General features: G+C 37.3%; 1 protein-coding gene across 5 annotated transcripts in view; it reads left to right on the plus strand.

Moving 5' to 3' along the window:
• OLFM2 (olfactomedin 2) overlaps window positions 1-15,000 on the plus strand; it is a 154,773-nt gene that overhangs the window by 95,832 nt on the left and 43,941 nt on the right. The window lies entirely within an intron of this gene.

Here is a 15,000-nt window from a genome sequence, read left to right on the forward strand (position 1 = left end):
CAGATCGATCAATCAATCAGAATAGAGCTGGAAGAGACCTTGGAGGTCTTCTAGTCCAGTCCCCCATTCAAGCAGGAAACCCTATACCATTCCAGACAAGTGGCTGTCCAGTCTCTTCTTAAAAACCTCCAATGATGAAGCACCCATAACGTTTGACAGCAAGCTATTCCATTGATTAATTGTCCTCATCGTTAGGAAGTTTCTCCTTAATTCCAGATTGCTTCTCTCCTTGATTAGTTTCCATCCATTGTTTCTTATCTTGCCTTCTGGTGCTTTGGAAAATAGTTTGACGCCTTCTTCTTTGTGGCAGCCCCTCAAATACTGGAATACTGCTATCATGTCGCCCCTGTTTCTTCTTTTCTTTAGACTAGCCAAACCCAAGTCCTGCAGCCGTTCTTCATATGTTTTGGTCTCCAGGCCTTTGATCATTTTAGTTGCTCTTCTCTGAACTTTTTCCATAGTCTCAACATCTATTTTGTAGTATGGTGACCAAAATTGGTTGCAGTATTCCAGGTGTGGTCTTACTAGGGTTTTATAAAGCAGTACTAATACTTTACCTGATTTTGATTCCATGCCTTTGTTTATACAAGCAAGGATTGTATTAGTTTTTTGGCTGCTGCCACACACTGCTGGCTCATATTTAAGTGATCGTCCTCTAGGACTCCAAGGTCCCTCTCACAGTTACAGTTTTTGGGTGACGTTTCACCTAATTTGTACTTGTACTTTTGGTTTTCCTGCTTAAGTATAAAACCTTGTTTTCTCCACATTAAATTTCATTTTGTTGGATATTTTGAACAGATAATAATAAACTTGTATGTCACCCTAAACTCTGTACTTGTAATTTGTACTTGTACTTTTGGTTTTCCTGCCCAAGTGTAAAAACTTGCTTTTCTTCACATTAAATTTCATGTTGTTCAAGTATGTCAAGATCTTTTTGGATCCTGAGCTTGTCTTCTGGGATGTTAGCTATTCCTGCCAGCTTAGTGTCACCTGCAAATTTGACGAGTTCCCCTTCTATTCCCTCATCTAAGTCATTTAGGAAGATATTGAAGAGTACTGGACCTAGGACAGAACCTTGTGGTACTCACTGTTTGCTTCTCTCCATATAGATGTAGTACCATTAAGGACTGCTCGTTGAGTATAGTTTGTCAGCCAGTTACAAATCCATCTGGTGGTGATGCTGTCTATCCCACATTTTTCTAGCTTACCAAGAAATAGATCCAGGTAACCCAAATAGCCACCAGCCCTCAGTGTTGTCTGGATTGAGCCTATCTGTTCTTCCTCATCCATACCTGGACAGCCTCCAGACATTGGGTCAAACTATTGACAATATCACCTGGATGGGTCAGAGCTGAGATGTACAATTGAGCTCTTTAAAAGACTGGGATAACAACTATTTCAGTTGCTATTAAGAAACAGACAGTATCAGCTGCCAAATTTTCTCCTTTTACTGTAGCCCTTGTAGTCAATCCGTGTCAATTCCAGGTACACCATAATAGGAAATAACACAACTTACTTTACTGATACAGGCTACAAAGCAGGACTTTGAATGGCTGACTATATTTCTCCTTCCCTCCCTCTTATACCAAAGAGAGGATATTAGTTGACAGTGAGACAATCAGTGGAACAGCTTGCCTCCAGAAGTTCTGGGTGCTTCATCACTAGAGGTTTTTAAGAAGAGATTGGACAGCTATTTGTCTGAAATGGTATAGGGTCTCCTGCTTGATAGGGGGCTAGACTAGAAGACCTCCAAAATCTCTTCAAACTCTGTGTTACCGTTACTGTTACTGATTTTCTTTTTCATGACTTCCTGTTTTCATGGGCTAAGTTTTTATTTTTCCAATAGTTTCTGCTTATTTTAAATGTTTTGTTGCAAGGTACACTGGAAGACATCTGGGAAAGTGTATGAAACTGAGGGAGAATGAAGGGGGAAGAGTCACTGTGTGAATGTCACTCAGATTCAGTCCTGTGTCATCAAACGTTGGGGTGAATGGTTCTCAAGTTTGTTAACGGAAGCATAACTGGCTACACTATAAGCATCAGGTCTAATTCTATACTATCACATCCTTGCTGCCCATTTTTCACCTTAGTCAAAGCACTAACTCCTTTACCAAGCCTTTATGCACTAGACCGTCATTATTTTATGCCATGGGCCTGACTTGTGGCACGCTGGCGAAAAATGTTGGCTATGCTTTTGATACAACTTACATGCTCCTTGCTGTTTGGGTTGATGGTTGCTTTTACCAGTCCTGTTTTTGGGAGGGAAGAAATGTGAGAAATGAGCTGTCCAACAATTAGGATCTCCATAGTGGCCTATAGACAATTAAAATATTCAAAATGACCACCAGCATTAAGAAGCACAATAAAATAACACAGACTGGGGTTGATAAAAACTCTTTTAAGATGGTGTTTGACCAGTATTACAGCTCTGTGAATTATCCAATCATTGTGGCCAAAGGATGGAGGTTGTAGGGCTCTTCCACATCAGTGTTTTGTGATACCTGGGTCAGATCCAGGCCTGAATCTTCTCATGTTTTTCTGGTTCTAAAGATTTTCACATCAGTAAAAGATAAATATAAAATTATATAGAGTGAAATTAAGGAGTAAAAGAAATAAAAAAAGAAATAGAAATGACAGTGCAGGCAGAAAAAGAATAAGGGACAACTTCTGATCTTCTTTAGGGCAGTTACAAATAAATTCATTACTTCTCTCTCTTTAAAGTTACAATATAGTTCTCTTCTTCCCATATTCAATACTTTTTAATCAGCAAATCTGTAATCACCAATTCACTTGTTTCCAGTCTTTTATAAAAGTATTCGTTGTCTTATCCCTGATCACACAGGTTAATTTTGCCATCTTGCAAGTTTCACCATCTTCGTGATCCACTCCTCCACTGTGGGTTTCTCATGTATTCCATCAGGGGGGAGCTGAGTTTATTTATCCTTAACTCTGATCCAATATGTTGAAAGTCACAGCAAAACCACTAATTCCCCTTGAGTCATTGCTATTCTACAGCCCTTGTGGAAGTCTTCTTGGTTAACCTCTTCTCCCAAGTCAGCTCAACAATCATATTTTTGCATTCTCCCATCCAGATACAAGACTTAGGTCTTATTCTTAGACCTTCCATTTTCATTCATTCATGGTTTAGAATGTTACACACCACTCTCTTATCTCCTGTGGCAACTTGCTTGAGGACTATCTATACATTTTTTCACTTCTTGTTCTTCTGTTTCAAATGTCAATAAAAGTTTATACATTTTAGCAATTACAAGCTCATCATTTGCACACAATTCTATTTCAAATCTAGTTTTAGAATGTCCAAAATCATAAGTTCTTTGTCTACTTTAATTTTTTCTAATAATTGTAAGAGAACCATTGACAACTGTATCCCTCTGCCATCAGTTCTTTTCTTGATAGTATTTTATATTCCCCTTGACAAAATTCTAGTATCTCATGATGTTAACCAACTTCCTGGTGCCTACACCAACACCTTAACCACTAAATCAAACTCTTTTGAACTGCATTTTTTTCTGTTTCCATTTATTAACCAGCTCTAAATTGTCCTTCAAATCAAAGAATTTTTTTTAGTAATTTGCTTTGAGTAATTTTAATATTTTCCTCACAAGTTCCAACCAATTGTGGGGAAACCCATTCTAATCCCTTATTAAACATCAATTTTCATAAGAAAAATCTATTAATCTCTCAATAAGTCCTTTATAAACTAATACTTGGATCTCATTTGGGGCATAAATTCCCAATATCAAGGTTTTAGTCCTGTGCAAAGTAACTTTTAAAATCTTTCATAATTTCAATTATTTTTTTATATTTAGAATTGTTTTTATACCTGCATTTTTCATTATCTTGTAAGCCACTCAGAGTTGCTTTGAACCACAAGATGATCAGCATATAAATATAATAAATAAAATGAATAAATTTCTACCCCAACAAATCTACCATGCTCACCAGTCAGTACATATTCTAGTATTGCTGGGTATTTATATACAAAATAACTCCCCCCTGCCACTGAAATACATTTTTCACCCAAATTTTTATCATTCAAGTATTTTATGTCTGTAGGAGATGACTAAGCTGAGCACGAGGGTTAAGCCATGAATTCCTGTGTGCACGCAAGAGATCTAACTCCAGCCCACCTTGAATGCCTCTCTTATCTCACACTCATTTCTCTTAACCGCCAGTTGGTCAGATTCTTGTTGTAGAGAGCTAAAGCTTGAAATAAATCCAGTGGTGGGATTCAGCCATTTCGCACCAGTTTGGCAGAACTAGTAGCTAATTTTTTGTTGCCCAGGCCCAAAATGGACTCCCGGAAGCAGCATCCACACAGAGAACCGGTTGTTCACATATTTGAATCCCACCACTGAATAAATCTTTATATCCATTTGAATTGCCTGAATCTCCTGATTTCCCTGCACTTGACAATGTCCTTTTTTAAAAAAAAAAATGTGTCTCATATAGGCAAATTATATCTTGTTTTAATTTTATCAAATGATTTTTTTCTCTTTTTTGAGGAGCATTTACTTCATTTACAGTATATTCCATGTCAATCATTTGTAATCCATAATCAAGCCAAAAAATTAGAAAAATCAATACCTGTGGTGCCTAATTCAGTATCATCCCAATCAGTTTCTTCTTGGACCTGTTGGTTTTTGTGTATGGCACCTCCAATTTGAGTCTCCTCTAATTCCTCTTTGATTTTTTTTTTAGGAATTCCCTCACCTTCTGAACAGAATTCATTAACACTCCTGCTTTTTAACAATAAAAGTCACATCTTCAAATCTGTCCTATTGAAATGGAATATATATTTTTTTGCTTTAATATCTCAGTCAAAAAAAATCACTCTTTTATGTAAAATTCTAATAGGAATTTCTTTAAAAACAATTACATCTGTATTATCAATTTTCAGTCTTGTATTAAAATGCTGCTTCAAGATTTGATCTTTTGTCTTCTTCCTGAAAATGTGCACCAAAACATCCCTTGGAACATTATTCTCAAAAATCTAATATTTATTCTATATTTCAATTTCTGCCTCTGTATAATCCTCATCAATAAAAATACTAAAATTTTAATATTTTTTTCTAATAAAATTTTCTGGCATTGCTCAAAATCTCAAAGTTCCTTCTCTCTCAATTCTAGTAGAGCCAGATTATCTATTTTTTTTTCAATTCTCTCTCTATAACATCTGTGTTGCTCTCAAAATTTCCACATTGCAGTTGATTTGTTTTACATCCCCAGACTCTTGTTACAGTTTTGCATATTCTTAATTTTTTCTTTCATCTCCTCTTTCATCTTGACAAGTCTTTTATCCATTCTTTTTTCAAACACTTTCAATTCAGAAATTTATTGGCCAGTTACTCAGTTAATTTCTGAAGCAAAGCTGCTGTAATTCCTCTCTCTGTAGGTTGTTCTAGCAATTCTCTCTTCCCTTCTATTTTTGTCACTTTTTGATGATTGCCATTATGAGATTATAATCCAAAAGTGAAATTGTCTGAAAGGAAAAAAGGAAAGGCGAGTTTTTCTATGTCTTTAATATTTTGTTTTTCTGTGCCTTTAATATTTTCATCTCAAGTAGCACTTCTTAATTATAGTCAGCAACACAGTCAATATCTCCATAGTTATAGTCAGCATCACAGTCTCGCTTATATTACGTTTATCTTTTGTTTTGTAGAATCCAATAATTATGTGCACTCTTTAATAGTAAACAAAAAAGATTCACATCAATGTCCAGTTTTTTGTCTATTTAAATTCCAATTTATTCAAAAGTACTTTCAGAAAAAAAAACACAAAATAACTATCCCCTTCTTCTGTTTTAAACTTCTTACATTGACTCCTGTTAAGCTTTTTGCCAACAGTTTTAATGTTTTAAAATCTTTTTTCTTTATTTCATTATAATCCAGAAAATAACTCACCAAGTAGAAATTTTATCCTGCTGCTCAGAAAATCTCTTTAGCTGTAAATCAATTATATCTGAAAGTGGTTAATAAATGAGGCTCGTACAAATCCCAAGTCCATATTAGCTGCATTATGACTGTGAGCTTGATTGAAATGTCTTGACTCCCAGCTGCTCAACTCATGAGCAGAACACAAACATCTTAGATCCTTCAGACTACTCATGAGGAGCAGCTATCTGGAGTACAAGTGGGCAATCTCACTACCTTTCCTTTTTCTGAAGAGATTTCATTGGCCAAATTTCACTCCTGATCTCTGCCACAATGTTGTCCTCACTCCTTCAGGGACATCTAGTTTACCATGGATCATCATGGGAAACTCCTCACAGAGCAACTTTTAAGAGTTTTTGTTGTTGTTGATGTTATAAACTACCAAATAGAAACAGACTATATACTGAATAAATATGGAAGGAGGCGAGAAACGCTACCAATTCATTTTCTTTGTTCTTAAAAAATAGTGGGACTAAGGAGATTGAATAATTGTAGCTCAGGAGCTAGAGGATTGAATGAAATTCTTTCAGTTCCCCTATTAGACTGCTGGAAAGAGAGAAGGGAAGTATAGATTGGCTCATTGTGTTCTTGCATTTCAAGTAATGAGTAAGGAGTAAGGCATCAGGCTAGAAACCAGAAGATTATGAGTTCAAGTCCTACCTTAGGCACAAAGCCAGGAGGTGATCTCGGGCCAGTCCTTCTCCCTGAGCTCTAGGAAGGAGGCAAAGGCAAACCAATTCCCAAAAAACCCCACCAAAAAAAAACAAAAAAAAAACAAACTTTGACAGGAAAACTGCAGGGTGCCAGGGAGTCACCAGGAGTCAAAAACTCTTGAAGGGAGAGAGAGAGAGAGAGAGAGAGAGAGAGAGAGAGAGAGAGAGATCTATACACAATGAAAACAATAGTTTGATTTCTTTATGGAAGATTAGGATGTCAAAATAGTGGTAGTATGGAGGTGCCTGCTGATTCCTTGGTCATATAATAGCCAATATTTGGGGACCTCACAAGCTTGGACAGAAGAACAGTAGCTTCCATCTTTTTCTCCCTGACAATTGAAATGTAAAATTTGCTACCAGTGGTTTTTTCGATACTTATAACCATCAAAGTTAGTAATCAGTGATAGTCAATGCTCCACTGTTTGCTGTAGTCTTTAAAAAGCCACCTTAGGTGATTAGTCACTATCACATCTGATAGAAAATTCTAGTTTACCTATACCTTGAATCATCGTATTCTAAAGTTCAGGGAGCTATTAAAGCCACCAAATCCAACCCACTATCCAGGACAGTCATATAAATTAAAGCATCCTAATATGTTGCTGTCTGGCATCTGCTTTAACACATCTGTAGTGAGTCAGGGAGATGACCCTGACAGAAACATGCAGAAATCTTTGTCTAGGCAAAGAGGGCTAAAGCATTTTTAAGTCCAGAAAAGCCAGATAAGGTTTAGAAGCAAATATCTCCCTAATTCATTGAACTATGAGGAGTAGGAGGTACAGCACAACCAGGCTTGCAAAGTTCTGTTTTTATAACCTGTCTTTATTAAGTATAGTTCTAGTTATTGTTCTGGTCTGCTCTACCTAGTGGGACTTACAACAACCCAATTAAAAGGATTTCAGCTTGTGCCTTAAAAATGGTATGAGTTGACCCACCTCTTGGGAGGGATAGGATGTCAGTGATTCTTGTGATAGTAGGGGTATAGAAAGAGCCATTGCTGATTTTACTATCTGGGAAGATATAGGTTTTAAGAAGGCAGCTGGTGTTCCTTCTCTCATCTATTATATGACTGGGCAATTTAAGGGAGTAATCCATCCAGTGACCTCTACATCTCAGATATATAGAAGCTTCACTTTAGGAGAAAGCATTTATCAAGTCCAAGGAAAGGAATTGTCTTCTAGTATTGTCTTGCTCAGGATAAATCTTTTCCAATGTCAGATATCTCTACTCATAGAAAGCCACAAAGGCATTTTTTATCTGGGACCAGTGAGAACAGCTTTCCATATGATGATGCAGAACAACACAGCTATAAATTTCCCCTAGAGCCCAGGAGATTCAGGTTGCAGTAGAGTGACTCTCTGACCTTGATTGAAATACTTGGAAGGGAGATGGATAAGGAAGGAAACTGTCCTTTTCATAGATAAACCAACAAGCTTGGCTCAGATCACTGATCCTTAAAAGAATAGCTCAAGTGGAGAATGCAAGGCTTGTTTGCATCCTCTGGAAGGATTCAGAGTGAGGTCCTCAATTCTTTCTTGCATGCATCAATATTTTCTCCAGAACTTGTCTGGGACATTTGGAAATTGCAAATCATATTGATGTCCTACGTATGTGTGCAAACACACATTTGTTTGTGTATGATCTGTCCTAAGTTTTCTCTGGAGACTTGAGCTCAAATTTTCCAGTCAACACTTTGGAGACATACAGTCAGTATGAAGAGAATGAAAGAAAACATGGAGATGCAAGTTTGTGTAAAATTTGCCCATGTTCATTTGTATGTAATAATACAAATGTAGAAATCTTTACCTTCATTTGAACAGAATTCAAATATATTTCAACAGAGTGGTAAAAATATGAGCACTGTTTGTTTAAACTATGGTTCCATGACTATCTTTATCCAGCAATTTTAGAGCTACCTCTTTTCTCCTTTCATTGCTCCTATATCTTTGAACTGAACTTGGAACACACAACTCCAGAGATAGAAGTGTTGAATTAAACTTACAGTTGTCTACAAATCAAGCTACAGCCTCCAGATAACCAAAAGCTTCTTGGGGATGTCCAACTGTTACAGAGAATGAGAGCAGGATGTGTGAAAGGCTAAATCATGGATAAATTATAGCATCTGAGACATTCTTTTTAAAAAGAAAAAAGAAAAAGACTAAGCTACAAGAATCCAAGGAGACTTATGTGTCTTCCAGAATGTTACATTAGGTCTTCATGAGCAACCTTGCTGTCAGAAACTCACCCAAAGGTTATTGATCTTGCAATGGTGCCCCTATGCAAGAATGGAGTACAAGTATCCTGCAGATAATGTTAAATAACCTCAACCAGCTTGCCAAAGGGAGGAATGTTGGGAGCTTTTCATTCAGCAATCACTAGATTGACCAAGGTTGCCCATTTCTTTAGTTGGGCTTAATTTGAATGATTAATTGTACTTAAGTTCTGGTTATCTCCAAAAGAAAGAAGTGGAGGCAGAGAGTATCCCCCTCCCTTGTCACTAATATTGATTTCAATGTCATTTTCAAGCTGTGAATGCCACTACTTAATGCATAGATGTGTGTGCATGTGTTCAAATGACTCTCTGTGGCCCTGTCTGCAAGCTGTGCATCTTGTCCTTTTTCCTTGCTTTGTCATGCACCCTTGCTCCTCCTCTACCCCTACATACATAAAGAAATTGGGGGTTGGTAGCCGATTAAACGTTTATTATAACATGCTGCAAAATGCCTCTTAAATAGCTCCCTTCAGAGGCCACAGCCATGGCTGTAAAGTACCAGCTAGGGCAACGTTAATAAATAAACATCCATTTAAAGAACACGAATTGCAATTGAATCTCTTTAAGGCTCCTGAAATAAAAGAGCTTTATAGATTGTGCTGTGCTGAATTGAAGAGGGAAAACGTCTGGTTTGTGTAAAAAAAAAAAAGTATACTCCAGTGATGGGTGGTAAGGAGGAAGAAAGCAAGTAACAGCTGAAGGGAATTGAGCAGAAAGTTGCAATGCTGAGTCTTAAAAATGTGCTGAGGGAAGCCTGTTCTCAGAAACGTTTATATAATGGTGTTAAAAAGTGCACAACGTCCCAGGAGGTAGCAGAAGGGGTTCATTTAGACTCAAAATGAAATAGAGGAATTGACACTAGTCTTCTGTGCTGCAGAGGAGCCCAAATCCAAAATGGAAGGCTGCTGGACAGGGAAACAAAATGGCGAGAAAGGAAAGAAGGTCAAGATGGAGCAGGTCGCTATAATTGAGATGGTGGGTTATATGAGCCTTGTACTATCAAGGGAAGCTTTCCTAAGATTTTTTCCCCCATTCACACTACATCCAGATCATTTATTTGCCCTTCATTTCTTTTAATAAGATAGATGCACTTGGACCTTTTCTCTCTAAGCACTGAGACTGACTCCTGTTTATCTTCATCAAGGTTTCTGAGGAGGCATTTCCTGTGATAAAAAGATAAACCTTTCAGTCACGCAAGTGGTAACCTTACTCCTCCTTTCCCCATCTTGGCACTTTGTGGAGAAATTGAAGCTGGAAGTGTGATGCTAAGGACCAGAAAACATTATCAGTACTTTCCCCCCCTGCTTTTATTCAGTGATTCAGCAGTGTTGAAACAAATGCAGGTTTACCACTTTCACTGTTTAATCTATATTTTACTAAAACACTGATTTCTGTAACCTTTAACTGGGTAAAAGAATGCACCATAGGGCAAAACATTGAACGAAGGTACTTCAAATAGCTTACCTTACAGAATGCATCCAAAATACGGGATCCATGATTCTCATGGAATTGAAATTTGGCAAATTTTATAAAGCGTTTTATGACATGAACATATCATAAAATAATTTATAATACAAAATGTTATATAAAACATTTCTTTTGCTAATGTTTGACAATGCTATACAGTTCAACATGGGCTATTTTTAAGGCAGATATAGCTTTGAATGTATCCCAACTTTTCCAGTAAAGACAGTACATTAAAAACTCTGTCACTGTAGAAGGCATTGGGGAATCTGATAAGGAAATAGCTCTGAATTGATGATCCAATGAGGCACAGATTGTCTAGTTTAAAAAATAAAAACTATTTTCATTCACATATGGGACAATGCCAGATCAACTCAAGTGTACAGTAGTTGCCCAGACCAAGTTTGAGTTTCTGAAGAATTGGGGTGGGATGCCCAGGGTGTATAGTGCCACATTTGTTGTGATTTACAGTTTTTATTAGTTTATTTATTTATTTAATTTATTTGCCGCCCATCTCTTAATGAAATGACTTTGGGTAGCTTAAAGCATAAAACATTAAAATCATAACATATAAATATCTCTAAAACAATAAAAATAGAAGTCCCAATCCAGTTTCCATACATTTTTACATTTCCAACAAGAAATGATTGTTCCATTAAAGTTTGGCCAAACCCATTTTATACTTTTCCACCAAAATGCCATTTTTTTCTTGTTTTGGCCTGCTTTTGAGTAGATCTCAAATACTCTATCCTTTCTTCATTCACATAAATACATGGCATGAAGCCATTCATTGTCACTATGTCATGACATTGTATAATTATTGGTGGTCTTATATTACTAACAATGTACTGCCTTTAATATATGTGGCTTGTTAATGAAGGTAACAATGTATTGTACAAAAATAATCCTTTTCTTACAGGTCCAGTCAGTGTCTGCTTTTCTATAATATTCAAAATCATCCATACACACACCTAATTCAGTTTGGTTGACTTCATAGAGTTCCTACTTTGTCTTTCCATGATCAAATCGAAATAAATAATTAGGCAATTTTCAAATATGATAAATATATACATGTATATGTGGAGAAAGGGGAGGGAATTTGTACACTAGTCTCAAAAGAAATAGAAATATTTCTACATAAAAGACCTATGTAGGGCAATCACAATACAGGTCAGTTTCCAGTATCATTCAGTTCATGTTGCAATAATTTCAACTCAATGTCTCATGAAGCAGACTACCTTTTTATGTTTATTTATGGCCACCCCAACTCCAGCAATGCAAAAAAAGTCACGATATGTCGCAACACATCACATGACGCAGCGAGTTTGACACCCGTGATTGATGGCAACATTGAAGTAGGAGTAGCTTCAGTTCTGTTGAGAAAACATGGGTGCTTTGACTGGGACTTTACTGGCAAAACTAGTATTTCACAGAATTGTAGTCAGCATAGAACTGGTCTATCTCATGAGAGAAAGCAATCTTCATGGCTTAGATGAATCAGAAGCCAGAGGCATTTCCAAGATTCAGTGCTTCCATCAAAGTGACAATATAAGTATAGTAATGGAAGCCCTATCCTTTTTGTATATGACACATATTCAGAAGGAGTGCTTGCATCATGATGTCATGACTCTCACCATTTGCCTCACTCCTGCAAATGCCTTTGAAGTTTCATAGCCTGCACCATCCATCCTTTATCCCTCTCTTTGCTAACCCTCTGGATTGACTACTATCAATTTACCACCTCACCATTTTTCACTATGTCTCTATATCTTCCTTGTCCTAGTGAAGCCCATCTTATTACTTTCAGTTTTGACGGCATATCTATCTGATTCTTGTGCTGACACAAAATTGGGTTGAATACCCCTTCATGCTTCAGAGGATCTGCCGGCAGCATATTCCTGAAATCTTTCAGTGCTCCATTCCTACTTTGTTGTAGTTACCAAAACTCATTGAAGTTTGTAGGGAAGCTAATGTTTACTGCAAAAAGGAACCTAGCAGTGGTTCTGCTTTAGGGCTTTCTGGAACCAGGTCATTCACTCAACTCGATGGCTTCCAAAAGACATTTGGGGATTGATTAATTGATGTTAGGATCCACTATATATCTCTGTAACTTCACAGGCACTTTCATCAGTCTCATCTCTGCCTGCAAAGCAGCAGTAATACACTGTAATATCCTAAATATTACATTTCTTGCAAAAGAAGAAGCTACATTTAGAAGCATTTGCTTCCCAGAAACAACCCATTACACCTATGCATTGACTGGATTATCTCAGTGAACACCTTGTAAACCCACAAAGGAATGCACACAGTTACATGGGTACAAATTCATAGATTGCATTGGAATGAGAGACTTTTTTTATATTTCTTTAATTTTTTTAAAAAATGCCATTTATGAACTGATTAGTGCTGGATATATGGCAAGAAGGAAGATGCCCACCTTGAGAGCTGCCTGTTTGAGTGTGGAGTGTGACTGTTAATTGGCTGCCCTTTTCTGATAGCCTGAGCTGGGATTCTCAGGCTGTCAATAGCTGGCTTGGGCTGAACTGGAAAGCCCTAGATTTGATGAAGGAATGTGAAAAAGAGTAGGAAGTTGTATGGAATGAGACTGCAAAAAGGAAAACACGTTAACAATAAAATAGGCTGGGCATGCTTTGAACACAAGATGGATTGAGGTATGGCAGGGCTTCAAATTAGTGTACCAATTTTCAGCTTTTTTTCTTGAATCACAACAAGGCTAGAGAGTCTGAGAGAAGCTCTATTAAACACAGAGGTACATCATAGAATTCTTGTTTTCTAGCCGATCTGTAAATATCTCTCTTATTTCAATCACTTTGCATGTTTCAGAAGGCAAAGACTAAGGGTATTTTCCTTCCTTTCCTTTCCTTTCCTTTCCTTTTTCCTTTCCTAACAACTAGAATGGAAAGGAATACATTACTGCTACTTAGATAATTGATGCTGAAAAAATTTAAGTCTTTCCCGGACAAATTCACTTAAGAGCAGGTCCAATTCTTGTTGTTTTCCATAAGTCAAAATGCATTCTACCCTTGCTTTATTATATAAATGGATCCCACAAAAGATCCAGTTAGGACCAAAGCAAGCAAGAAGACAGAAATAGTTTCTAATGAGCTATGTCACTTTCAACTGCCCAGGGAGGTATTTATGTCTGTATATTCCTTCATATGTCAGTTTCTTATATAGAGAAGCAGAATCTGAAATATTGAGGTAGTTGAAATGGTCAGTGATCACAGAGATCACAGACAGCTTCCTTCTTTACATTTCCTGCTACCATCTGTTTCACAATGGCTGCCATGATACTTTTTCCTCTGTCAGCAATTCTGATTCCACAAAACTCCCTCTGAACAGCCCAACCTAACTAAATGTTAGGTTGCCCATCATAATCAAATCTGACTCTCAGCAGTTAATAATAATAGCATGTGACAACATAAAACCCAAGCCAATGTAATTAAATCCTCCCCAATAAAACAGTTAAAATTAAGAACTAAGCCTGTAACATATAAATCATTTAAGATATCACAAGGCAATACAATATCAATATCCACAGTAGTGCATAGATCATAACCTTTCAGGCTTTCAGAAGAGCTCCATTTTTAATAATGTCTGAATAGTCAGCAATGTCGGGGCAAGTCTGATTTGTTGTATTAAATGAATGCCCCCACTAAAAAATAACAACTATAAGACTCTCTCACCTTGTAGAATGAAGAACCAACTAAGTTATTCCTGGACTATATGGATCAGGTGGATTAATTCTAGTTGGATGTGGTAGTCCTGAAGATACCAAAACATATAGGGCTTTATAGATTAAAAACAGCACTTGGAATTGCACTTGGGAACCAACCAGAAACCATGCAGAGCCTACAACATTGGGTTCATATGTTAATAACAAACAATGCTAGTTAACAAATGGATTATTGCATCCAGCAGCATCTGGACCTCCTGGATGGTCTTCAAAGGCAGATTCATGTTGGACACATTATAATAGTTCAAACAAATAGATATAAAGACAGAAATTACTGTTGTGAGATCTTCCTATCCCAGCTGGGCCTCAACTGGCACATTAGCCAAAGTTGGGCAATTCCCCATGCTGCCATAGCCTCCACCAGTCTGTCCAACAGGAGCCACAAGTCCAGGAACCTCCCACCCCCTGAGACATAGTCCTACCCTTCAATTATCAAAAGATCATACTGAGCTAAGAGAGCAACTAGCCGAACCCTGGGCACCCCACAAAGGAGCATTCACCAGGGCACTCTCTCTTTCCCTACAACCACTAAGAGCCCATTAAGAAGGGAACAGAACCATCATAAAACAGTAATCCCAGTCCTAGCCCTCCCAGGGATCTGAGAGAATACCATGGTCAATTATATCAAAGGCTACTAAGAGGTATAAAAGGGATAAGAGGAGCAAACTATCCCCATTTAAGTCTCCAAAGAGCAAACAATGCAATCTCCATCACATATCTAGGCTTGAACCCTGGCTGAAGTTTCCAGATAAATTGTTTCTTTTTGGACACTCTATAGTTGCCCCCAACCTTACCAATAAAGGGAATGTTAGAAACTGGGTGATAGCTGTCAAACACAGG

This window comes from Protobothrops mucrosquamatus, unplaced genomic scaffold (assembly GCF_001527695.2).
Source record: "Protobothrops mucrosquamatus isolate PMUCROS unplaced genomic scaffold, P.Mucros_1.0 scaffold857, whole genome shotgun sequence".
Lineage (NCBI taxonomy): Eukaryota > Metazoa > Chordata > Lepidosauria > Squamata > Viperidae > Protobothrops > Protobothrops mucrosquamatus.